The sequence below is a fragment of the Phyllostomus discolor genome, chromosome 4 (genome assembly GCF_004126475.2).
Source record: "Phyllostomus discolor isolate MPI-MPIP mPhyDis1 chromosome 4, mPhyDis1.pri.v3, whole genome shotgun sequence".
Taxonomy (NCBI): Eukaryota; Metazoa; Chordata; class Mammalia; order Chiroptera; family Phyllostomidae; genus Phyllostomus; species Phyllostomus discolor.
Genome location: NC_040906.2, coordinates 193,701,880 through 193,727,629, shown reverse-complemented (window position 1 = coordinate 193,727,629; position 25,750 = coordinate 193,701,880). Strand labels below are relative to the sequence as shown.

General features: G+C 38.1%; 1 protein-coding gene across 6 annotated transcripts in view; it reads right to left on the bottom strand.

Moving 5' to 3' along the window:
- The window catches only part of UTRN (utrophin), a 504,099-nt gene that overhangs the window by 171,616 nt on the left and 306,733 nt on the right, over positions 1-25,750 (bottom strand). Inside the window, exon 1 of one of the 6 annotated variants that reach the window (XM_036024846.1) lies at positions 4,841-4,848. The exons of the other annotated variants lie outside the window; for them this stretch is intronic. The gene's annotated coding sequence lies outside the window, so the exon portion shown is untranslated. Of the gene's footprint in view, positions 1-4,840; positions 4,849-25,750 lie in introns of those variants that run through there. 6 annotated transcript variants of the gene reach the window in all.

Sequence of the window (25,750 nt, the reverse complement as noted above, 5' to 3'; positions counted from 1 at the left end):
AACAAAAAATCCTAGGGGTTATTTTAATCATCTTTCCATTTTCTGAAGGGATCCTAAGTTACTCCGAACATTTAGCACTTATCGGACCCATAAATTTCTCCAAAGAGAGATTTCAGTCCTTCCATACCACTCCAGCTTAACTTGACAGAAAAAGTTAATTTAAATGTATTTTTGAGTCACACTTTAAATTTTAAAAGAAAGTGCTGCCCTCTTGTGAAACGAGGTAGAAGATTTATCACTTCACTGACAGTTGAGTCAATATTGAAAAGGGATTAAAAGTTAAAATTTAACATTAAAACTAAATAAAGTTTATCGCAAAGTCGGATGGGTTTCTCCTGAGGTCTCTCCCTCATGCTCTTGGTTAATTTTTCAACCAAATGAAGAATGGATCATCAGAGTAAACTGTCCACAAGTGTACTACACCTGAAAAAATCATGGATACTGGAACACTGTCACATATAACAGAAGTAAAAATTGTAGCTTTTAATAATGTACCACTGAGGAGACCCTGGGAGGACCGCTGGTGAAGAAGCAAACAAGTCAATGGCGATGTGGGAAGTCAGAAGTCAACTCGCTTCCTGACCCGTGGCAAGAGTTTCGCCTGCCTTCAATTCATCCATTTACATATAAAGTATTTTAATAATACCACCAACTACATAGATTTGTGCTGAGATTCAATGAAACAGCAGAGGTAAAATAATTAGTATAGTCCTTGTCACATGGTAAGTGCTTGTTAAAGATTACTGAGGCAATAGCAATAATATTATCATAAACACAATTACGTTCATGCAGATGAAACAGTCCCTCAGAACGCCTAACAATTGTAATATAATCTGTCCTTTACTTGGGCATCTATTACGTGGCACGTGTATGAGGTACAGTGAAAAAAAGACATCAAAGTATTTACTTTGGAGAAGCTTCCATTCTGAGCTGTCCATGAAAATACAGGGGGGCAAAAACATGCCATAATCTCATGAAGAACCAATGTGAGCAGATTTACAATTCAGACATGACTACTGTAAGTCCAATAGGCTTCAAGGATCTAGTGAAACATGTTAGTTCACTAAAACCCTGAGTGACACACAGCAGATTACCTCAGTTCTGAGCATACCAAGAACGAGAACAAAGCCCTACAAACTTGGTGTTAAGCAATAGCGTTTCCTCTTTCCGTGGAGTGTGCCTTCTTAGGGTGAGCTTTCCCTCCGGCCCTCTCCGAGACTGGAATGGAAGGAAGGTGAGAAGCTGGCTGGCAATACAGGACAGGAAGAACAGACTGAACCAGCTTGACTGTTTCCCCAGTTAGGAAACACGAGTAATTCATGAACTAGTTTGCATTTTCCCACCACGTTGGGACATATATGTAAATAGCCACCACTTATATGTGAATGTTAGGAACAGGTGTCCCTATAAAAGAAGGTGCCATATTTTTAGGACTATAACGATGCACTGGACCATAAGACACACCTAGGTTTTAGAGAAAGAAAATAGGAAAAAGATTTTGAAGCAAAAAAAATGTGATAAAATATTTAATAACCAGTGACACTGCTCCACTACCACCCCACCCCCACAGCAAGCCAGGTAAGCTACATTCGGACTGTAAGATGCACCCCCATTTTCCTCCCGAATTTGGGGGAAAAGTGCATCTTATAGTCTGAAAAATACGGTATTTAAAATTTAGGGCATTCTTTTGTTGGATTCTCAGTACTCTAAGGGAGTTAGTTGTCCATTTGAAGTAATCTCCAGGAAATTCTTTTGTAATATTTTGTCAAATTAAAAGCCACCAATGATATATTTTTTGGCAGTTTGAATTTTTATGTATGAGAGGTTTTCTTAACTTTCAAAAACATCCATTTCTTGACTGGAATTATAGTGGAGAATAAAGAAATGTCTGGATAATTAGATGTAAGTTGCCTTAAGGAATACTTTGGATGTTCTCCTTAGTAATATAATATATTTGGGGTACAGCTTCTTTTATAAAGAAAAATCTCTTTTACAACAACCTGTAAAATGCAGGAAGGGGAAGGGTCATCAAGAAACATGTATGAAGGACCCATGGACAAGGCCAAAAGGATCAAGTGTGGGAGGTAGGGGTGGGTGGCACAGGGGAAAGTGGTGGTGGGAAAATAGAGACAACTGTACTTGAACAACAATTAAAAATTAATTAATTAAATTTAAAAATGCAGGAATGACAATCATGCTATTCTATTATTCTAATTAGTTGCCTCTCTGCTCAAATACCAGACAGCCACAGAAAAACCTAGTAACATTTCTGGTGAGCTGAGAAAAAAAGTTTCCAATTAAATGTTAAGGAGAGAATATTATCACATACATTATTTATAACATTTTAAATTAAATAATGCTTTGATTTTACTGGGCTTATGCAAAAGAAATGTTGACTCATCATACATGTATGGGAATTCTTCCAACAAATAACAAAGGTTAAGAAGGTAGGAAAAGATATGCCTCAATAACTTTTCAGGCTAAACCGAATTAGATTACATTGTAACCACTAATTTTCTTAATTTTGTAGAGGAGGTGGAAGTTTGACAAAGCGAACTCTTAAGTACAGTAAATAGCAGTTGTTGACCTAAGTCTTGTTACCATTTATTTAATCAAGTAAAACAGATCTGTTCAATGACCCATATTAAGATCAACAGGAAAAAGTTTTCAAGTTCACAGGATAAGAGAAATGAGCCCCTGGAGTGTGTGTGCTGAAGAATCAGCTTTCAATAAAGGTATGTTGATTCGATATGATGGACCACCGAACACCGTTTTGACATAAATTTTTCTAAAGAGGTAATTTTCCCCCTCCTCCCCTCACCAGCAGTCAATGCTCCTGTGGCGTCGCCCACTTCCCGGCAAAGGCAGCCAGACCCAGGCTCAGGGGCAGCTCAGACCACTCCTGGCTCACTGCCCCTTCGAGCCCCTCCCCTTTGTGCTACTGAAGTCACAGCAGGAATTCCTCTACATTCCTTTAAAAAATAAGCCATAATTCTATTGCACCAAATAAGCAAAATTAGGCATAGTAATGAGGGTAGACAAAAATAATTCTTTAAACTACAGTATCCTCAAGGAAAGAATTACATGACAATAAGAATTCAATTTGATGATCACTAGTACCAGTGTGTGTCCAGGCCTTCAGAGAAATCTCTGTCAGCTAGGTTTGAGTTCATTATTGATATCTACAGAAATTGAGATGAAAAAGTTGGTTCCTCTGAAAAATTAAGAATTATATAATGATAGTTATTTTTTTAAATAAAACACTATGAAAAAATATAACTAAAAACCTGTTAGGAAAAATAAAAATAAGGTCTCTAAAAATAAATGTATGGCTGATATATAACCGAATGTATATTTAAATATATACCTAGTTATAATTTTCTCTTTATTTTTATAATTTTTATTATTATTAGCATATGAACAGTTTATAAATCTAAATATCACATGTTATAAAATGCATGTTTTTAAACTTTTAATCACTCAGACAAGAGAGAGCTAATTTTAAACACCCTGGTACTTTATACCACAAGCCTGATTCAGTATGAAACTCTGCATTTTAGATCTCTGGATCCAAAAGGACATATCAACGCGAGCCATTTGAACTAGTCAGAGAGACTTTTTAAATACTCGTTTTAGAGTTTGTTTATCATGGCACAAAAGGAGCGAGATCAGAGATTTTTACTGAAGTATTCAGTGTTGTACACAGTTCCGAAGGGCTGTGCTCCCCCTCAACGTGTGCTGCTGTGACGGGGGCCCCTGCTTCCGCTCACATGTGCCTCCCCTTTGCAAACGTAAATGTGAACTAGAGTCAGCTGTGACACCATGTGAAGGAGAAAAATTCCCCGCTGACTGTGCCCTTCTCAGGAGGAGGATGAAACTCACTCCCTAGGCCACAAATATGCCGAGTCACAGATACCACAAACTCAGTGTTATATGCAAATCAATTGTAAAAGGTGTACACACATGTGCGTAAAAGTATATACAGTAATACAAATTTTTATCTAATTGAAGGAACACTTCAGCAAAATGAACACAAATTTTTAACAAAACCCATTTACAAAACAAACAAGAACTTCCATATTCCCATCAAAACGATTCAAACCCAACCCACTCTCTCTCCGAACAAAATTAAACTTATTTCCCCCATGCAACAGTTTAAACTTGAACCTAGACATTGGGCAGTTCCCCTATGATACATTGTTTCTCAGCCCACTTTGATAAACCAAAATGTAAACTTCTACCTTTAAGGCCTCCTCCCCACTTCTTCCATGAACCTTTTCTCCTTCCAACATGGCGATCACGTGTGTATCTTACTCTCTAGACCCCCATCACTCCCTGACAGAGACGGGGGCCCTTTGACTCAGCACCTTTGACTTTTGCCTTGCACTTGACCTCCATGCATCAACCAATCTTCCAGGAAAATTCTTTTCCCTAAAGCTGTCTGATTATGCGGGACGAGAGGGGGACTAAAACAGAGGGGCTCTGGGGGCTGGGAACATTACATTTGTCTGTGTGAACCCAGGAAGGGCCAAAAAGTACTAAACTGGGCACAGGGTCAAAAACGTCCTGATCACATAACATCTGTTTAAGAACCACATACCATGATACATTGCACAGCTGTAAACATAATCCATGTGGGGAAATCTATATGATAAAGTCAAACCTATATTTATTCTCCTAATTCTAAGGGTGGCTATGTTTCATCTTCAGAATAAAACTACTATCCTATTGGAAAAATTGATCTCCTCTAGGGGTATTGTATCAGTGTTTCTTTAATTTTCCCAAAGCAAAAAAAAAAAAAAACAGTTCCAGTTAAAAGGATTAAAACTTTGGAAGTTACAGAGTTCCTTGAGAGGATGGAGGAGAGGGGTAGATTTGTGTCATTTTATTTCCAAAACAACCTTCTGTCACTAGTGCATAAAACAGTTGGAGTTTGGCCATAAGCAGAAGAACTTGTCTGAGCAGGAAGAAAACAAACACATAACTCAGAAATTAAGAAACATTTCTCCCAACTCCCTCAAAATATATCAGTTTTGCTTCTTGGGATTAGGGTTAGAAGAACAAAAGATCACATAAAAAAAGGAAATTTATTATAGTAAAAGTGATGTCAGATTCGCAAGAAAGCAAAGAGACATAACTGGAAAGGAGATCTAAAACTAAGACAACCAGGAACAAAACATGAAGCTTTTTACAATATGTACACCCTCTATGGGCCCATGCCAGAAATTAAAACCACACCCATAAATCTTCTTCACTCCTAATACAGGGTATTTGTAGAAGTGATATAAAATTAAAGAAAAATTAGCCATGATAAAAAAAAAGTTCAGACCATGGCTCTGCAGCTTCTTCACTGAGCTGAAACTGGCTAACCCACACACAGACAGTGATCAGAAAAATACCATCATCCCTTCCAATAAGGGGCATACACTCTGTGCCTTCTCTGGGGTCTCATTAGCTTGGAATACGTGCTAGTCAAAGACAAACAGGTTTTATACATCGCACTAGATTTTAATTACTGATAAATATCGTTGCTAATTTTATATTCATGTAAACACCTGCACTGCCTGTGTCAAGATTCCTGAGCAATAAGATTTCTGTAAACTTAAAAGCATAAAATCAGCCAATCACAAATTAATTACCTTATTCATGGAAATATTATTCAGGTCTTGAGCATTTTTTTCCCTTAATTGGGTTCCACTCATTGAATTTACTGAAAACATAGGAAAAACTCAAACTCTAAAATTAGCATTTTGTTATATCACTTAATAAATGCATGGTATCAAGAATCTATAATTATCTTGGGGCAAAGGAATAATTTCAACAATAGGCCATTATCATTGGTGGGAATGTGTTAGGATCATTAGGGCGTTAACATTTACGGACATTATTTTTATTAATTTGCCTTCCTCAGTTCCAGGAAAAAAAAATTATCTTATTTCATTTTATTTACTTATGCATAGATCTTCATTTCTGAGAACTTCTCATCTTTTAATAAAAAAGGGAAAAAACTGGCAAGAGAAACTAGTTCAACTACTTTAGATGAAAATAACTTTAATACATTTTAGATTTTAAAAACAACAAAGATCACAGCTGAGAAGAAGCTCTTTTCAAAACATTTTGATCTATAATATAAATATTGAGGCCACGTTGGCAGACTTTCATACAAACCCCTAATAACAACAGTTGTTAAAACTAGTATTTATATAGTAATTTTAATGAGACCAGAGCTTTGAACAAATAAATATAAACTATATTCATGATTATATACCTTCATGTCTCAAATCTGTATGTTACAAGATACTCTTTAAGGAATATAAAAACTAAGTAATACATTTTTTCTGACATCTTAAGAAATTATAATCTAATAATTTTAGTACAGAATGTATAAATTTTATTTGTGGTATCTTTTAAGAAAATAGATATAAGAGAGAGTTTAGGATTATTTATTAAGCAGTATATTCTTGCCAATATTTTCAAGTTTAAGATTAAACTATAAACTTTCTGAATTGCTTCAGTTTTATACCAAAGGATATTCTCAACATATTAGGTTGGAGATGAACCTTAGAGGGCCTCTAGCCTACTTTTACATAATCAATCAATTAATATAATGATTCTGTGTTACATTAATAGCAGCACAATCATTATAAAAACCACTATAATGATTCTGTCTATAAATACTTGATAAGGATGTGTTTCCCATTGTGTATATGAACATTTGACACAATGGAGAACTCCCTCGCAGCGCCTAAGATTCCAAAATTTCTTTTTCGTATTAAGGCAGAAAAAAGGTGCCTCCATCATATATATGTCCTTACCCTCTTCTGCTGATACTACAGAACAAACTCATATTTTCAAAGGACAATCCTCTCTCTATTTGATTATAATATAATTATTATGACTCCTGAGTTTCCTCCTCTTCTCCCTTTTTTTTCTTTTTGGCCTGAACTACTTTTCTCCACATAGCCATTTTCACCACATTCCTTTTCAGCGCTAGAATGTAAGGCTTTATCTCCACGTTGCCTGAACTACTTTTCTCCACATAGCCATTTTCACCACATTCCTTTTCAGCGCTAGAATGTAAGGCTTTATCTCCACGTTGCCTGTGCGGTCTCTGGCACGTGCCAAAGCCGTCCCTGGGAACAACCCCTCTCTTTCCTCCCGCTGATAAGGCTCACGCCCCTCTCTGTCCAGGAGACGGCAACACTTCCTTCAGAGCTGTCTGCCAACGCTCGCTTCTGGAAAGTCTGCTCTGACATCTCAGAGCCTGGCTAACTGTCCCCGCCTCTTCCCCACACAAACCCCCACAGCAGCCTCCTGCCTCCTTGTCCGTTACATGGCTTCGTGGCTCAAAAAACACCTACCGTAAAAGCAATAAGACAAAAAATATATGAGTAAGAGGCAATAGGACTTGTATTTGATTGATTAGATGTGGGGAGTGATAGAAAATATTCAAAAAGGATACCTAAATTTCTGGCTTGGGTAACTGGACAAGATTAACCAAAGGACAGAATACAGTAAGAGAAATGGATTTGGGTTTTAAAGGGTCTAAGAAACCAACTTCAATTTCCACTAAGCAGTTACACTAAGAAGTTAAAGCTTGTGCCGTCCTGAATGGTGGCTAAACAGGGATTCTACAAATTGGGATGAGCTTAAAGTGTAGATTTCATGCCAGATTTCACCGACTTGGTGTAAACAAAAAATAAAAAATATCTTAGGAATAATTTTTATGTCATTTACATGTTCAAGGAACACTTTACATACAGTGGGTTAAGGAAAACACATTACCATTTAAAAACTTTTGAGATCAAGGAAGATCAGGGCTGGAGATGATGACGTACAGATTTGGGAGTCATCAGCAAATTGACAAGTTTCAGAGTCCAAAGAAGAGTTCATCAAATGAAAATGAAAGAGGTTTGAGGGCAGAACTCTGGGAAATTAGTTAGCTATTGAACAAAGGGAAGAAAGCCAACAAAAGCAAAGGGCAGGAAGAGCCAACTGCAGCAATAAAATTAAAAGTATGTGATACACCAAAAGATGAGGACACGTACCGGAGACACTGTCTGTGTAAAATGGCACAGAATCGCAACGTGAGGTAAGGCCTAGAAAGAGGTCAGTGAGAAAGTCAGCAATGATCTTGGCCATGGCAGTGTTGCCAGGGCTGACGCCAGAGCTAGACTGCATTATGTTGACAGCAAAATGAAAGTGAGCACTTCAGAACAATGTGAGTTGAAACTGTTTCAAAAAGTTTCACTGTGAAAAAATGATGAATGAATGAATGGTTATTCCAGACCAGCTTATCCTGACAATCTACAGAAGATGAAAAGCTACAGTTGGCTGAGGTAACCATTAACAAATGCAAGAATTTAAGAACAGTAATTCTACTTCTAGCTCTTTTAACTCAGTGCCTGGAATCCTAGCACTAATGTCACTTGATAGTGGCAGATGGGCCAGTTCACCTCATCGCCGTCTACAAGGATCACAGCCGAGGGCCACAATCGAATACCTGGACGTCCCATCATGCAAGAAAATGAAAACAAAATGCACACACAGCTTCCAAAAATAATTTTTAAGTATCACTGGTAATCCAGAACACTAATTAATCATTCTCAGGAACCGAAAGTCACTTTTAATCTAATTTTCCAAACAGATATATCCTAGGCCTAATCTCCTTACGAAGAAAATGGATACTGTTCTACTAAGGAATTCTATATACAATAGTGAACAAGAATAAACCTGTTATGTGACCGCTTTCATGGTTGAACGAACATTCCAGGGATTTCCCACCTGTGAATCCACGTTTTAGGGAAGCACCTGGGGTTGGAAGATAAGCAGTCCCAAGGGTAATGAGATTAATATTCATAGCATTCAAAGAAAACACTGCAGACTGAGAAAACAACAAAAACCATGAAGTATATTTTCTATTTAAATACAGTGCCAAAGAAAAAAACTAGTGCAATTACACCAACAGAGATGAAAACCCACACCCAAGAGCTTATCTTAAGGATGAAATGGTCATCGCTTATAAAAAAAATCACCCCGTGTTTCAAAATTTTATTAAATGTGTCAACTACAAAATCTTTTTTTTTAAGATTTTATTTACTTATTTTTTATAGAGGGGAAGGGAAGGAGAAGAGAGGGAGAGAAACATCAATCTGTGGTTGCTTCTTATGCACCTTCTATTGGGGACCTGGCCCACAACCCAGGCAGATGCCCTGACTGGGAATTGAACCCCCGACCCTTTGGGTCACAGGCCGGCACTCAATCCACTGAGCCATGCCAGCCGGGGCTCAACCACAGAATCTTTAGTGTGTTTTTTCTTTTTCAAACAGTGCCCACTAGGTTAAAGCTTTCCCAATTTTATGAACTACACTAAGTCTGTGGCATACTTCAGTACCAATTGCCATATTGAAAAAGCAAATGTTATCTTGATATTTACAACTTCCAAAGTGCCAAAATTATACACACTCAGAGTAGCATTGGACAATATCTGCTGCATAAGATCAGCTATATCTCATCTATTAATCATACTTGTTAAATTATCCTACTCACTAAAATAGTTTCAATAACTCACATACAGAAGGCATAATAACCACCCCCAAATTTTTTTTTAAAAAGAGCGACAAATTAAACCCGAAAATTTGGGCCATGATCAGCATCTGAGCAGAGGGCTCCTTGCAACAGTAAATAAGTTCGGAGCTCCCCGGCTGCCAAGGCAAACAGAAAAGCAGAAGATGCACTGCATCACGGTCCAATGTAAGTTACACATGGGGAGAAGGGAAGATGTTGAAGGGCATGTGATGTATAGAATAACACCATTTGTTTAAAATATATATATAAATATGAGTGCTTGTGTGTATATGAAACTTTTCCTGGAGAACATTTAGGAAACTGGTTGTTCTGGGCTGTGGCACTTGGTATAGAGAGAATCCACGTAGGAGAGATTTTTTATAATATTTATATACTACTATATTCATGTATACAAGACACATGCTTTATTTTATCATTTAAAAATCTAATATAAATAAATGAAAAATAATAAAGAAGATAGTGGCTGCAAGTATAACCTGGAGGCTAATTAACTGATTCAGATTCTGAACATGACAATGCGATAAAAATTCAAAGGCATGATTTCAACCACACTATTACAAAATAGTGACCATCGAAAACCTCAACATTATTCTATTATAGCTTGGAAGGAAACTTAAAGATAGCTCAAAGCAGAAATCCAGTCCTGTCCTTTCACAAGATCAGTGAGACGGAATGAAAGGAAGTCTGAGAAAACAGGGAAAAAAGGAGCAGACACAAAGGAGGAAGAAAGCGTTTATGTTCCAAGTGACTCACCAGACGCAAATGAAAATCCAAATGCATAAAATTCTACACCGCAAACAACAAACCATAAACCAAGTTATGGCACTGGAGTAAACTATAAAGATGATTATGAAAATGTCTAGAAATATGGAGAAAAAAGCAATTCTGCTGCTGAAGTCTACCTTCTTTATTACCTTCTTTATTAAAGGAAAACTTTGTGGGAGAAAGCAGGAAGAGTGATGAATCTCAATACAAGCATAATAAACTCACAGATCAAACCATGAAGTTTGCATTTCAATGGAAAGGATGTATTTATTAATAACTTATAGTGTGTCAAAATTTTCTATTTTTAAAAATATGATCACACATATATTATTATTTTTAAGATACTTAAAATTCACACATATCAATTATAATCAAGGACACAGATTTGGTGCCAAAAGTCATCACATTGTAATAAAAAAATGAGGAAATAATTGTGTAAAGAGGTCGCAAGCCAAAAAAATTGAGAACCAGGCTTAAATATTTTAATGAGTAGGAAAGAGCTGGCTCTTAATAATAGTGAGAGGTCTATCAACTCAGAAAACATTATTGTACTAAAAGCATGTTCACGGCAACCACAATTAACTGGAGAGTTTGTGTTGTTAAGTATATATAAAAAGTTTCCCACTAGCTAACTATGTTCCAAAACACACACACAAAAGATTAACAGCGTACTGACCGGACTAGCAACCCCACTTCTAGGTGAGATACGCAAGGGAGATGAAAACACACATCCACACAAGAACCCGCGCACAAGTGTTCACGGCAGCATGGCTTGCAATAGCCATAAAGAGGAAATAACATGAATATCCATCAACTGATAAAATATGGCATATCCATATAAAGAAATAAGTATTTACTAATAAAAAAAATAAATACTGATACAAACTACTACATGGACAAATCATGAAAAAAAAATCAGTCACAAAGGGCCACAAATAGTGTGACTCCATCTATATGACATGTGCAGAATGGCAGATCTGTAGACACAGAAAGCAGATGTGGAGAATGTGGGTATCAGGCAGCACTTACAAGGGGGTAAGGGATTTCTCTGGGATGATAAAAGTGTTCTACAATAGACTGCTCGTTGTTGTGCAACCCCGTGAATATACTAAGTACCACTGAATTGCATGATTTATTTTTTCCTTTATTGATTTCAGAGAGAGGCGGGGAGGGAGAAAAGAGAGAGACATCAATTTGTTCTTCCACTTAATTTGTATACTGACTGGTTGATTCTTGGATGTGGCCGGACCCGAATTCAAACCCACAACCTTGGTGTACCGGGACAACGCTCTAATAAATGAAGCTACCCGGCCAGGGCTTTGAATGGCACAGTATGTGAATTATGTCTCAGAACGCTGTTAAAAAATAAGACATAGTAACAAGTCCAGACCCCCTACCTTTGTGATCATTGATCTCAACCTCTTAAACCCTACTCCTGAGCCAACACTGCCAGTTGGGAAGAACATGGCAGACACTACACTGACAAGGCCGAGGTTACCGGACAACCAACAGTTGTTGAAATGTTTCCCGACAAACTTCAAGATAAGATTTTTTTCCCATTTATTTTCAGTGTAAAATTAATTCTGAAAGAAAATGCATTATAATGAAAGGAATAAAAAGAATGAAAGTTGTCTTAAAGCTTTATAAAACTATCCAGTCTATTCCTCAAACAGAACTGAAAAGACTATTTTTTTCTATTTATCCTCACCCAAAGGCATGCTTATTGATTTTAGAGAGAGGGGAAGAGAGGTAGAATGAGAGGGAGAAAAACTTCGATGTGAAAGAGAAACATCATTGGTTGCTTTTCATAGGTGCCCCACTTGGGGACAGAACCCACAACCTAGGCATGTGCCCCAACTGGGAATCAAACCCTCAACCCTTTGGTCTGTGGAATGACACCCAACGGAGCCACACTGTCCAGGGCAAAAGAATACTCTTGTAGTACACCACATTGAATGGAACTGCTTTTCCTTTGATGATTATTCTGTTCAATATCTAAAAAAAATATCATGTATTCACTGAGATGATGTCCTCACTATAAAACAAAGAATAATTCAATGCCACACTTTCGAGAAAAAATAAATTATGTGACTCAAATGGAGAAGCAGTGGGTTATATTTCAAGGTTCTCTACTCTTCAAGAAATACATTATCTGAGGAGAGATAAAAAATATATACATATACACTTTCAGTTTATTTTGTTAAGTGTCTCACAGCAAACATTGCTTAAAAACATACCTTAAAAGGTAAAAATTTGGAATTTTTATTCCAAAGGAAAAATTTGGAATTTTTACCTTTTAGCACTTGAAACATTTGAGAAAACTAATCATTAGTATGTTCTCATCAATATCAGAGGGTAAAATAAATATCTAAAACTAAATATTTACAGCCATCAGAGAAATGAGTTTCTATGGTTCAATGGTGAAAACAATATGGAATTTCATATTTCTACAGTTAACAAAGACCATTGTATGGTCTGAGAACATGGGAGCCATGCTTGCTTTAACTTCATGCCTCACATTTCCGGAACTTCCCTGGGAAAAAGTAGTTAAGATGAAAACCATCCTTTAGCTTGTCTGTAAGTTCCTATTATTTCCTAGATCTTTTATTTGGGGAGGTGTCCATCTCTTATGGAGGCTTTGCAACTACATCCACAGATGTTTCTCAAGTCTTGATTTCCTTTTAAGTTTCAATATAGTTAGAGAAGATGAGTTTAACTGTTAGATACAATATTTCATACAGAATGCAAACAACATGAATAACCAAAACCCAAATTTAAAAATAAAGATGATTCCTTTTCATATCCGTTAGAGCAGCTGAGGCTTAAGCTGTTTTCCATGGGACTAAGCTAAGAGGAAACTGAGTCTTCTCTCTACCACTTTGCACCTCAAGATACACTCAGGGCTGGATGATCCCCAAAGAATCCAAGACAGCTTCTGCTGTCTTGCAGATGCATGTGCTAACAAATTCTTTCTGTTTTGATGTGGCCCCCGCAGGTCCCTCAGGAAAGTCTCTTAGACTTCTTCCTCAACATCTGGGGATGAATTCAGGATTGCTTCACCGTGGATCATTTAGCTTGCGTCCCTTCTAAACTCCTTTTCTTCTCTTTGCTTTCTTTTAGGGCATTGGTATGCCACAGTGAAATGTAAGACATTGTCTTACCAACCCCAACAGGCATATCAATTAAAACCAAACAAAAAGTCTTTTTTTTTTTTTTGGTAAAAGAATAAAAGAGCCCAAAGCCCTCACAGAGAAGAAATGGGAGAAGTGAACTAGAGAACTAACCCACTGGGGATAAATGCAGGAAAATATGCCACACACCCCTAGAAATCGTAACAAGCACAGCCCTCAACGTTTTTGATTACCTGCTAATTTACCATGATTTTCCAACACGTACACCAAACTCTCCGTCTACCTGCTCCACCTGTCCATCACAAACAGCTTCCCCTTGAGTATCCGTTCTCACAAATTACCCATTCATTTTTAGAATTTAAAGAATGACAAACTAGGAATATTTGACAAGTTCTGTAAAATTAAATTTCCTTACAAGGTTCCTCTCTTTGCTCCAACATCTAGAATGCAACCCTGTGGTAAGGTATCCAAGGGTCAGCATGGCTGGAGTTTGCCAGGTGAAAGCAGTGAATTTCAGACAAGACGTTACTCAAGAATAGTCTCATGGCATCTTAAAAAGAATAGGTATAGCCTTGGCCAGGTGGCTTAGTTGGTCCGAGTGCCATGGAGTCCTGTGCACCAAGAAAAGGTAGCCGATTCACTTCCTGATCCGGGCACATACCTAGGTTGTGGGCACCATTCCTGGCCGAGGCCCATACAGGAGTCAACTGACCAATGATTCTCTCTCACATCAGCCTCTCTCTCTCTCTCACTCTCAAATCAATACATGTATCCCCGGTGAGGATTAAAAAAAAAATAGCTACGAACTCACAGTCACACTCTGTCTTTACCTCTAGCACAGGAATCTCAAAACCATATCCTCCATCCTCATCTAAAAGGGAGTGTCCGCTCTCAGGTTCACAACAGATAAGAGAAATGGAGACACAAAATGTTGTCCAGGCACACGATGGCACAGTATTCACCCTCAGACAGGAAGGCAACTCGAACACGTGGCCCAACGTGGACGAACCCTGAAGACGTGATGCTAATCAAAATAAGCCGGTCACAAAAATACAAATACTCTATGACTCCACTTACATGAAGTACCTAGAGTATTCAAAGTCACCGAGAAAGGAAGTAGGATGGTGGCTGCCAGCGTGTGGGGGGGAAGGCGGTGAGGAGTTACTACTTAATAGGGACGGAGTCCCGGCACTGCAAGTTGAGAAGGGCCCTGGACCTGGACGGTGGGGAGGCTCCACGTAACACAGTGGTGTTACGTGTAAATGCACATAATACCACTGAATTGTGCCTTAAAAATGGTTAAGATATGAAATTTTACGTTGTGCTTACTGTACACAATGTTTTTAAAAAAATCAACTACTGTGGTATCAAAAGCAATTATTTTATAGCGTACCTGCATTAAAATTATATGTGTAGTTTCATAAAAATATATACCTAAAACCTATAATAATTCAAAATAAATTTATTTCCTCTGGTGGCTATATGCAAAATAAATATTAATATATTTGGTGTTTAATGTTAAAAAAAGGAATGTAATTCTAATGCATGCTATAACACGGATGAAACTTGAAAACATTACATACGCTAAGTGAAATAAGCCAGACACAAAAGGTGTAATACCACTTACATAAGGTAACTAGAAGAGTCAAATTCCTAGAGACAGAATGTGGAATGGCGGTTACCAGGGGCTGGGAGAAGCAGGGAATGGGGGGTTACTGATTAATGGCTACAGAGGGTCAGTTTCAGATGAGGGAAGAGTTTTACAGATGCACAGCGGTGAAGGCTGCACAGCATCACAAATGCACTTAATGTCACTGAACTGGACACTTTAAAATGATGGAAATGGTACACTTTATATTATACATATTTTACCAAAATAAGAAAAAGTCATGTTTATAATCAGAGTAACCAACGAGAGCTATGAATTCAAAGACAGGAAGATAAAGTATTGTCAACATTTTTCAAAATGGAGATTTTTTTTTATTGTTATTCAAGTACAGTTGTCTCCATTTTTCCTCCCTCCACTGCCCCCCACCCCAGCCATCCCAACTTCCCACCCTCGATCCTACCCTCCTTGGGGTTTGTCCATGTGTCCTTTATAGTTGTTCCTGAAAACCCTTCCCCCTATCATCCCCTCCCACCTCCCCTCTGGTTACCATCAATTTGTTCCTAAGTTCTTGATGTGAAACCGAGAGTAAAGAGAAGAAGCGCAGAGTGAACGGATAAATTACTGCATGAGCTGTTAGTCCTGGACAAGTCTTTGGTTTTCACCGTGGGAGTGACATCGCTCAGGTGCGATGCCCTTGCTCAAAGCACCACTGTGCCCAGCACTCCTTTCCCTGGAGACGAGCCCAGCACTAACCCCACCCCTGTTCTTTCTCCCCCACACCTGAGGACACGCAAACAGGGATGGGTGAAAGATCACTGAAAGGGGGCTGAAACGGGGGCAGTGTTCCCTTTGTGCCCATCGAATATCTCCTTTTCCAATGAGCTACTCAGACATGAGCTACACACCAGAGCCTGCAAACTGAAATGCAGGTACCATAAATGCACAAAGCGACCTGAGTGTAACAAAAACAGCAGCACGGAGTTGATGTCACCCAGGCACCACCTCAGTGTGGAGGAAACCACGGGGGCTAGTGGGGACCTTGAGGGGCAGCCGTCCACAGGAACCATCCACCCACTTCCAGGCAGTGGCTGCCCTGTGGAAATCTATTGTCACCAAAACTACCAATCTTCCCAGATACAGTATTTGGAACTAATCAAAATGAAGCTTCTTATAAAATACAGCCCTTGGATTGAGTCTCAAAGATGAGTCAGAATTTCAGGAAATGGGGAAAGAGAAGAGATGGCGTGCTTGAGGTAGGACACCCTGTGTGACACCTGGGAAACCTAGCGCTGAACCGAAGGGGAGTCCCAGAGTCAGGGGAGGCTGGAGAGGAGCCTCGTGCACAACACGTGTGCAGGAGTTCCTGGGAGCCACGGTGAGAACAGTGGGCCGCTCATCACTGCGGCTGTATCAGCAGGGGGGTCAGATGTCGTGAAATAGCTGCTGTGATACCAGGGGGGAAACACGGGAAAGGTGAGAGATAACACGGGGGCCGGTTTAAAATGTAAACCAGGGTTCTCATTAATTCTTTAAATGTAAAGAGCTATCACTTCACACATATGTAAGTAAAAAACTATCTAAATCCATGTCTGCTTTTTCAGAAGCTTGAAGCCATGAAAATGAACTTGTTGATGGCCACCATCGGGCCTTTATGTCTGTGACTCAGCTGCACAAATGGCGTCTGAAAGGAAACCCATTCGCCTGGCCCAACATTGACAGATTTTTCAGCCAGAAATTGATTTTTAATTCAATTGATTCTTTCCCACTTCAGTTTTAGAAGTAGGCTTTATAAATCTCCAATTTTGTTTATAGTCTCAAAATAATTAATATCATTCAGTGTTGCTCAATCATTTTTGCCACATGTGCTCACACAAAAAGAAGGTGAAATATTGTATATTATGTTCAGCTGGTCCAGAGAAAAAGCAAAAAGAACCGTGGAATTGGGCAGTTGGGTTTTGTTCTTGCTACACAGGGTTGACTTGCATAAGCAACAGGAAACTAAAGAACACTAGGAAAAATATTTGGACCAAATCACTTCATAAACATTGTTATTATCAGCTTTTCTCAAACATTTGGCAGCTTTTCGCTGAACAAAGCATACCAGTTTCTCTACCTGAATCTTCAAGCTTTCCAACCATCTCCCCGGAAGGTTTTAAGAGAATTCTACTAGTAGTAAATTTTACATCAGGTATTATTCACGGGCAAAAAAATAAACAAAACACTTTCTTAACAAAGTCAATAATTTTAATTCTGAAAATGAACAGGGTCAATGAATCACAGGTAAGCTACGAAATCAAATATAAAAATAAATGCCTCACCAATAAATTATCCTATCCAATTTCTCCATGGAAAGTATAAGCCATAAAATACAATTCAAAATTGTATAATTATGTAGCTTGTCATTTGCCAAGTAGCCTGTATGGGTATCTGAAATATATGATGAACATTTCCTATTTCCATTGCTTGCAGAACCCTAGAACTTTTAACACCCAGAATTTCAAACAGCTGGTTTAGTAATCTACCCAAAAAGGGGTGGTCCTTTTTTCCACAAAATTCTGTGTGCCATAATGAAATTTTAAAAACCCTTCTCCCGTGCCCTAAAAATGATCCATCTCCATCTATGAATGAAACAGAATAGAGTATCAGGTACTTAGAATCATTTAATGTCATTTGCAAAACAGCCTTAAACACAGTCTTGCTATCACTGTCATTTACATACACAACACTGGAAAGAATTTCAAAGGTATATTTTGCAACTAAGTTTCTTAAATGGTTGAAATCATGACTTTATAGGTTCCAGCTTTATAGATGTCACCAATGTTTCTATGAAGGTTGACAAAATGGAACACTAAATCACTGTTTTCATCCTTTCTCTTCTGAGGCTCAGAGAACTTCAATGACTTGACCCAACTCAGACACCTGGTAAAGTTGCAAAATCAGGACCCTGCCCACGTGTTCAGTCCTCTACTCAACAGAGCCACTACTTTGGTGATAAAATGCAAGAGTAAGAAAGTAAGTGTATATGAAAGATCCCTTTATAGTTTTCTGGAAGGAACGCGGCTGACTGGGCACACTGCCACGGTATTTCTGTAGAATGCCTCCCAGACTCGGTGCTCCAAATACACGTTACCAATATGGATGGAGTTGCTAATAAGCTTACTCCCATGTTCATTAGCTTCCTCTACTATTTAAGTAGAGGAGATTCAAAGTGAAGTAGATACCATCTGCAACAATCATTAGCCCACTGTGAGAGTGAAAGTCACTTTCCAAAGCACATGGGAGTTTCTACCATCCTTTCCTGTTTTCTAGAGCCAAATCTCCTCTGTGAGGAAACATAACTAAAAGATCCATTTAGAAATAAAAGCCTATAAATATCCATGCTTTATTTCCTGTTGGATTAGATGACACAGCATTATGATACAGATGGTTTCTAATACGAGTATAAAGATATCAGGAAAAAACACATACTAGAAAAATCCACTAAAGAATAATAAACCAGCATAAGTCTCTTATCAGCCAATCCCACAAATTGGTATATGGCTATTATTACTAAATTTGGTGTCAAAATAGTACTATTTTTTCTTGTTTTTATCCTCACCTGAAGATATGTTTATTGATTTGAGAGAGAGAAGGGGGAAGAGAGAAGGAGAGAGGGAGAGAGACAGAGAAACATCTACGTAAGAGAGAAACATCTATTGGCTGCCTCCCATTTGCACCCCCAACTGTGGATCAAATCTGTAACCTAAGTATGTGCCCTGACCAGGAATCAAATCCACAACCTTTTGGTGTACGGGACAACACTCCAACCAATACAGCCACCTGGCCAGGGAAGTACTAGTTTTTTATTAATTATAGGACACCATCTGTTGTAAAATAACACACTGATTCAGGATTTCAGAGGGACAGATAACATGACACAAATACTGTATAAGTAGTTTATAAACAAAATATTCAACTAGTTACTAATTCAAATGTCATGAAAAAGATAAAATACTTCTTGAATTTAATGTAAATCTATTTATCCTAAAATCAAGGAAGTCTCCAAATAGATGAGCAAAAATAAACAGGAGCTTTAAATAAACTAACAGTACCCCACCCCAAAAGAAGGGAGGGCAGAGAAGGAAGAGAAAGAAGAGGAGGAGGAAGGGAAAGAGATGGAAAGGGAGAAAAACAGGAGGAGGAAGAAAAAGACAGTAAACATTTCTCTTCCACAGCCATCCAGATCAGCCTCCCTTGAGCATTTCCTGAGAAATGAGGCAGCTATTTATAACCCTCCCAAAATGGGACCTCTCGTGCAGGGTAAAAGGCATGGCAGTGATTCAAGCACCTGTATTAAGAAAACCTTACCTGTGAACACGAAGAGAATCCTATACCATTCCTAATCAAACACCAGTGACGTCCACCTGTTTCATGTACACAGGCTACACATGTTTATAATTAAAGTTATCAGACTCTGCATTTGTCAGCAAGGAGGAAATAAGCGTGTGCAAGCAGATAATCTCATTGTAATGAAGTGAGTGCCTTTTCAAAGATATTAACTTTGTAAGTGCCCTGGGAGTCCCAGGCAGGGGTAAACTAATTCTTCCTGGAGGCATTCGAAAAGAATTCACTAAGAAGATGGCATTTGAGATGACCCCTGAGTAAAGTTCTAGGAGAAAGGCCTTCCCGTCCAGAAGAGAGGCCCCAAGTCAGAAAGTACATGGTTTCTTTGTAGACCCATCAACAGTTGGATGTCCTATATGCTCTGTTCGCACTAGCAAAAACATAACTATTTCTCTTTAAAACGATTCCCAATTCTTGTTTTTGTTTTTAAAAACTCTCCCATGCTGTTATTCCATCCCAATACATTTCTATTAAATATGAATAGTACAATTAAATAAGCATCTCCTAAGCACTTTACCAATAATTGCTCATTTAATCTCAAAACAACCCCAAGAGGTTAACACTAGCGTTATCCCCATTTCACAGGGGAAGATACTGAGGCCCCGAGACATGAACTAATTTGCCAAGCTCACACAGTTTGACTCCAGGATGCCCTTAGAACCATACTATACGCGAGGTACTGAAGCATTAACCTAATTACAATGCACCGGGGCTGCCCTGACCATAAAAGCATCTCTTCACGCCTGCCCAGCTCTGGACCAAAAGGGAGACCCCAAATCTCAAACTCACCTTCTGCTCCAGTTAAAATCCGTTTCTACTCCTCTCCTTTAGCTTCTTCTCTCTCTTTGTTTCAGATTTTAAAGCTGCCATTTCATCCTATACAAATCTCATTATTTCCTCTTGCTTCTGGTCATGTCACCAACTACGGACAGCCAGATTTATTTTAAAACAAGAAAAGCAAAAAAAGAGTACCAGGTCATCTGAGACAGGTTAAATCCCCAGAGTTGTCTTGCCTCAGTGAACCAAGTCTTTACTAGAAAAGGCCAATTTCCATGAAATACAGAAACAGATGCATGCAAGATGAGAAGTAGTAAAGCAAAACAAAAGAAACAAAAAACAGTATTGTTTTGAATGTAATTTATCATTCACTACAGTTCAGCGCATCCACAGCAGAAACTGAACATCTCCCAAATAACATGGTTGAAACTGTTATGCTTCTTCTTGCCCTTTACAAACTATACTTTTTAAAATTGAATTTTAAACTAGGAAAGGCCTACAGAATAACTATGTATGGAGGCAGATGGTTACTAGACTTACGGTGGTCATTTTGTGGAATCATTGTGTTGTACACCTGAAAGTAATATAATATTGTAGGTTAACTATAATTTTAAGAAGTTTTCTAATGATGACTTTTTTTAATGTATATAAAATAAGGGAGGCCTAGATGTCTAGCAATTAAGCAGATGGTACCTTTATTAGAACAAGAACGGAAGCTAAAGGGCAACAGCACACACACCCAGGTGAGTTTACCTACATATAAGAATTAAAGGAACCGAAATTGGAACAAAAACATATTAACCAATAAAATCCACATGGAGAGTTCAGCAGCACAGGTGGGGACTTAAAACTGATTTAAATGAACTGGCACGTAGTAGTGACATTTTCCATTCTGCAATCCTGGTCATTATAATGTGTTACGATCTCATTAAATTCACAAACTAACCCCAAACAAGCCAGGCTCAACACAAGCAGAAGGTAACGAAAGGGAACTAATGATATGAGAGGAATCCAAAATATTACATTCCTTTTGCATTCACAACAAAGAGAGAGACAGACAGACATTCATTCATACAGGTATACAGGGTACCCAGCATCTGGCTCTGGCTGAAGGGAAGCCCACACTTAAAGAATACATGTGGTGAGCTACCCCAGGCTGAAAAATCCCTTTTTTGAGACACCAAATGCCCTTTCCAGATGGCCTAGGGTTTAATCACTCACAAAATGCTTCCTTATTTCTAACCCAATTGTAATATAAAGATTAATTCACAAGATCACAGTCAGAACTGGGAGAAATCTTAAGAGGTCACTTAAATTCTTTTCTTTTTTATGGAGTCAGTATAACTTTGTCTTCTCCAGATTATATGCAACAAGCCTAAATCATAGAGGTGGGCTAATACACATTTTGGGTATGTTTTGGCAAACTCAACCAAAATCTAGGGCATCTTCACGTAGATCAAATGAACTCTCCAGAAATAAATCATGTAGAACAAGATATCTGTTCTCCATTGTGTTCTTAAGAAATGTCACAAGGCACATTAACACCTTTTTCAGGTATACACCAAAACAGCTTAAAGGTAAACTCAACTTGTCCTACATTCTGGTTTAAGAGGTTTTAAAGTTGTGATTGGCCTCATTAAGTAGTTATTGCATTTTGTCCTGTAATGGGTTGCATTTCAAGAATGATCAAATTGATAGAGAGTGTTTTCAAATGATAATGGCATGGTTTAAAGTAGGAAGTACTGCTTAAATGCCAAGTTATCCTAATGGCTTAAAAACAGTTGTATTGTATTAATGAATATGAAGCTGTGGTCATACTTCTACTTACTGATTTTAAAAATTAATAATAACCCAAAAGCTGACCAGTCTATTGGCACAATTAAACGTGTGTACTGACCAATTCAATATGAATTTGCTGTGCTTATTTAATCATATATATAGAGCAAATTCGTAACATGCTCTAAGACCTTAAGGGAGTCATTTATGATTTTAAACTGACTATGATTACAAAGCAATTATATCTAATATAATGGGTTATTTGCTAAGTGTCAAAATCAAATGGTTCCATTTTAAAAGACTAAATAGTTTAGTTCCATCAAAAATTGTGCATGGTCAATTTAATTCTCATCTTAATGGTTCTCTTGAAAGAATATAAATTCTGATGGAACATGAAACATAAAATATTATATCTAAATGTATCATATTAAATCTTTAAGTATATATAAAACATAGTTTGTGTATTCTGCCCTTTTATGGCTAATTGTGTGTGGTGATTTGGTTTCATGCATAGCTCTAATTAATACGTCATAAAGCATATGTAAGCATAAAGTCTTCTAATCTGCAAACATTAAATAATTAAAGCAGAGGAAGAGAACTGAGCAAAGGTTTTCATAGTGCCAAGTATACAGTAGGCACAAAACTAAATTTTGTTAAGTGAATAAATACAATAGCTACACAAAATTGAAATGGTTGTCATTTAAAAAATTTTATGGTTAACCACTGAATACTAAAATTACTTGAAAGAAATGGATTTTAAAAATCAACTGTAAAGATTTTTAGTCTGTAACTAAAATGCAGTTATTAATTTCCTGTGTCTTTGTACTTACCTAATTGTTACACAGAAGTATAAGTTCAAACTTCAAACTGAAGATTGGCTGTGGCACAGAATTCACATAAAGTGAAGAAATAGTTATTAAGGAATATCACATGCAAAAAAAAAAAAAAAAAAAAAAAAGCATTCTTCCTGGCACTATCAACAATTTAAAAGTGGATATAATTTTTTTAAAAGATTCTATTTATTTATTTTTAGAGAGAGGGGAAGAGATGAAGAAAGAGAGGGAGAGAAACATCAATGTGTGGTTGCTTCTCACACGCCCCCCACTGGAGACCTGGCCTGCAACCCAGGCATGTGCCCTGACTGGGAATCGAACCGCCAACCTTTTGGTTCACAGGCCAGCACTCAATCCACTGAGCCACACCAGCCCAGGCTAAAAATGGATATAATTTAAAACTTGGAAGAAAGCTATTCAGCCAAATGGGTTTCCAAATTCTGAAGGAGTGTGGCACTGCAGAAGACGAGAACCTCCAATTGATGTCCCAAAGCTTTCTTTTCCCATGTATGAAAATGACATTAAAAGTTATGATCCTAATTATAACTTTCAAATAGTGGCAGATGGCTTCTCTAAATAGTTGCTATACCTTTTAATTCAGTTTGCAAAAAATATCCATCTTCTGAATTACAATGTAAGTGCATTTACACTCATATATATTCTCTTTTTGAAACACCAATGTGCAAATTAATCAAAGCAAGCTGTTACAGGACAACAATACAGCCAGAGTAGGGACTAACCAGTGGCCCACTAAATCCGGGAAAAGATTCTGGTTATCTGAGGAATGGGTGGACTGCATATTTCAGAGAATCCTCCCTAAATTCTCAGGCAAGCCCTGAATGGTACTGAGTGGGTGGCAATACATCTGAGATTATGCTCCCTGCATGAATACTCCCTAGTAGAACAGTAACTCTATGCAGCTAATATTAAAAGCAAAGTGCGTATGCTTCTACAACCTGGCATATGAGAGAAGGGCTGATGGACATTTATAAAGAGCTGAATAAAAAAGGACACATTTCTAAATGAAAAAATCTTAACTGCCCTGGGATGACCTGAAGAAGTACAGCGGCTAAGTTCACTCTAATGCAAATTCAAGGCAATCGAATTCCTGCAGATCATCCACAAAGCATAGCCAACAATGAATTTAGACTGGAAGATGTTCCAAGCAAATATGATCCAACACTCCTAGCTGTGGCCTTCACTAACATAACCTCAGCTGCTCTAGCTTTCAAAATGTTCCTTCCTAATGCTGTTAAGAGGAATGAGTTGCCAAATGCAAACCTGGGTACCAAATTGAGACAACTTGCTTTTTCAGACTTCCAATTACATTAGTTTAAATTCAGGGAATAGCAAGTGAAATGACAGCGACGGCTTTAGATTAATGAATTGATGGCAGGCATTGGATAGCTAGGTCACAGTGGGTGATTAAACATATTCTTAGTTTCTGTTGCATCTGCATATTAGAGAATGCTTCCCTTTCTACTCACCGGAGTAGGCATGGAACGGATCCAATTCATTCAAAAGTAGTATTAAATCATAAAGAACTTCAAACATGTGGACAGAAGGAAGATGGAACCTATTCAAATCTAACCCCAGTGAGAACTGCCCTCTGATTTCTCAAGAGATCATTCCTATTGACTCTGAATGTAACCCACAGTGTAACAATCGTATGGCACCGTCTGCTTGAAAATCAATAACGGTGAGTCTGAACTGGATTCACGGAGGTTTATTTAATAATGGATTCCTGCGCATAGACTCAAAGACAAAGAAATGATCTATATAAGCCGCAAGCAGCCTTCTCATATTCCTAACAGATGTCCTCACCAGGTGGCAGAGCGCCGCGGTGGGCCGGCTGCACCGAAGCCCACCTGCGCCTGGAGCAGAGCCTGGCTCGAGGAACGCGGGCTCCCGATTGACAAGAGCAGAACTGGCGCAGGCTTCAGAGAGGCCACCCGTGAGCCGGTGGGCATATGATTCGGGAAGGCAAAAAATTCTTTTCAAACCCTGCAAAAACATTCTGGTCTTTTTAGAGGGTATTAAATAACTGTAGTAATAAAGATAGAAATCAAGGTTTAAATGCTATTGAAATTGTTCACTTAGGTTAATTTTAGGTTCTGTAAATTTCACCACGACTTTTTAAATCTGAAAAAAAAAAAAAAAAAAGCCTATCAAAGAGAAACCTATCCGAGAGGAGGCAAACATCCAAAGCAACCGCTGGTTCATAATTGAGTAAGAAACAAATCTGATTCACAATTGTGATTAGAATTACAATGTTTGCTGCGGCAAATTATTATGCTTCTGGCCATAATAATCCAAGAAGACTTGCTAATAGTTCTCTCTCTCATTTGCGTGACTCACTTTTATGATCGGAAGATGTTCAATAAATTGTCTTTAAACCTTAGCCTCAGACCCCACTTTATTAAGTAGTTATTAAGCGAAGGTGCTAATTGTAGTTAACTGGGAATTATTTAAGTGATAATTCAGAGCCATAAATTTTTTAAATGCTTCAAGATTTCACCAGTATATGCTGTATGGCCCACTGCTGCTCTAGTTCGGAGTAACTGAGTTACACACAGAACAGAATGGTTTACATCCTAGGGGCCTCAGACTACCACTCATGAGAAATTACCAGATCAGCGAAAATTGCTTCAGGGTAAGGGGACAGGGGTGCAAAGGTCGGTGGTAGACACTTTGGGGTGTGCACAGAAGAGAAAGGGGGTTCGTGTGGCTCAAATGTAGCACAGGAGTGATTTTTTAAAAATAAGAAGCTTGGAGAGACCAACGAAATCTTGACCATGCAGGGCCAGGTGGGGCAGGTTAGCGGGTTTGGATTTTATTCTGAGTGTGACAGGAAGCCTGGACAGTGTTTTAAGCAGAGAACTGACATG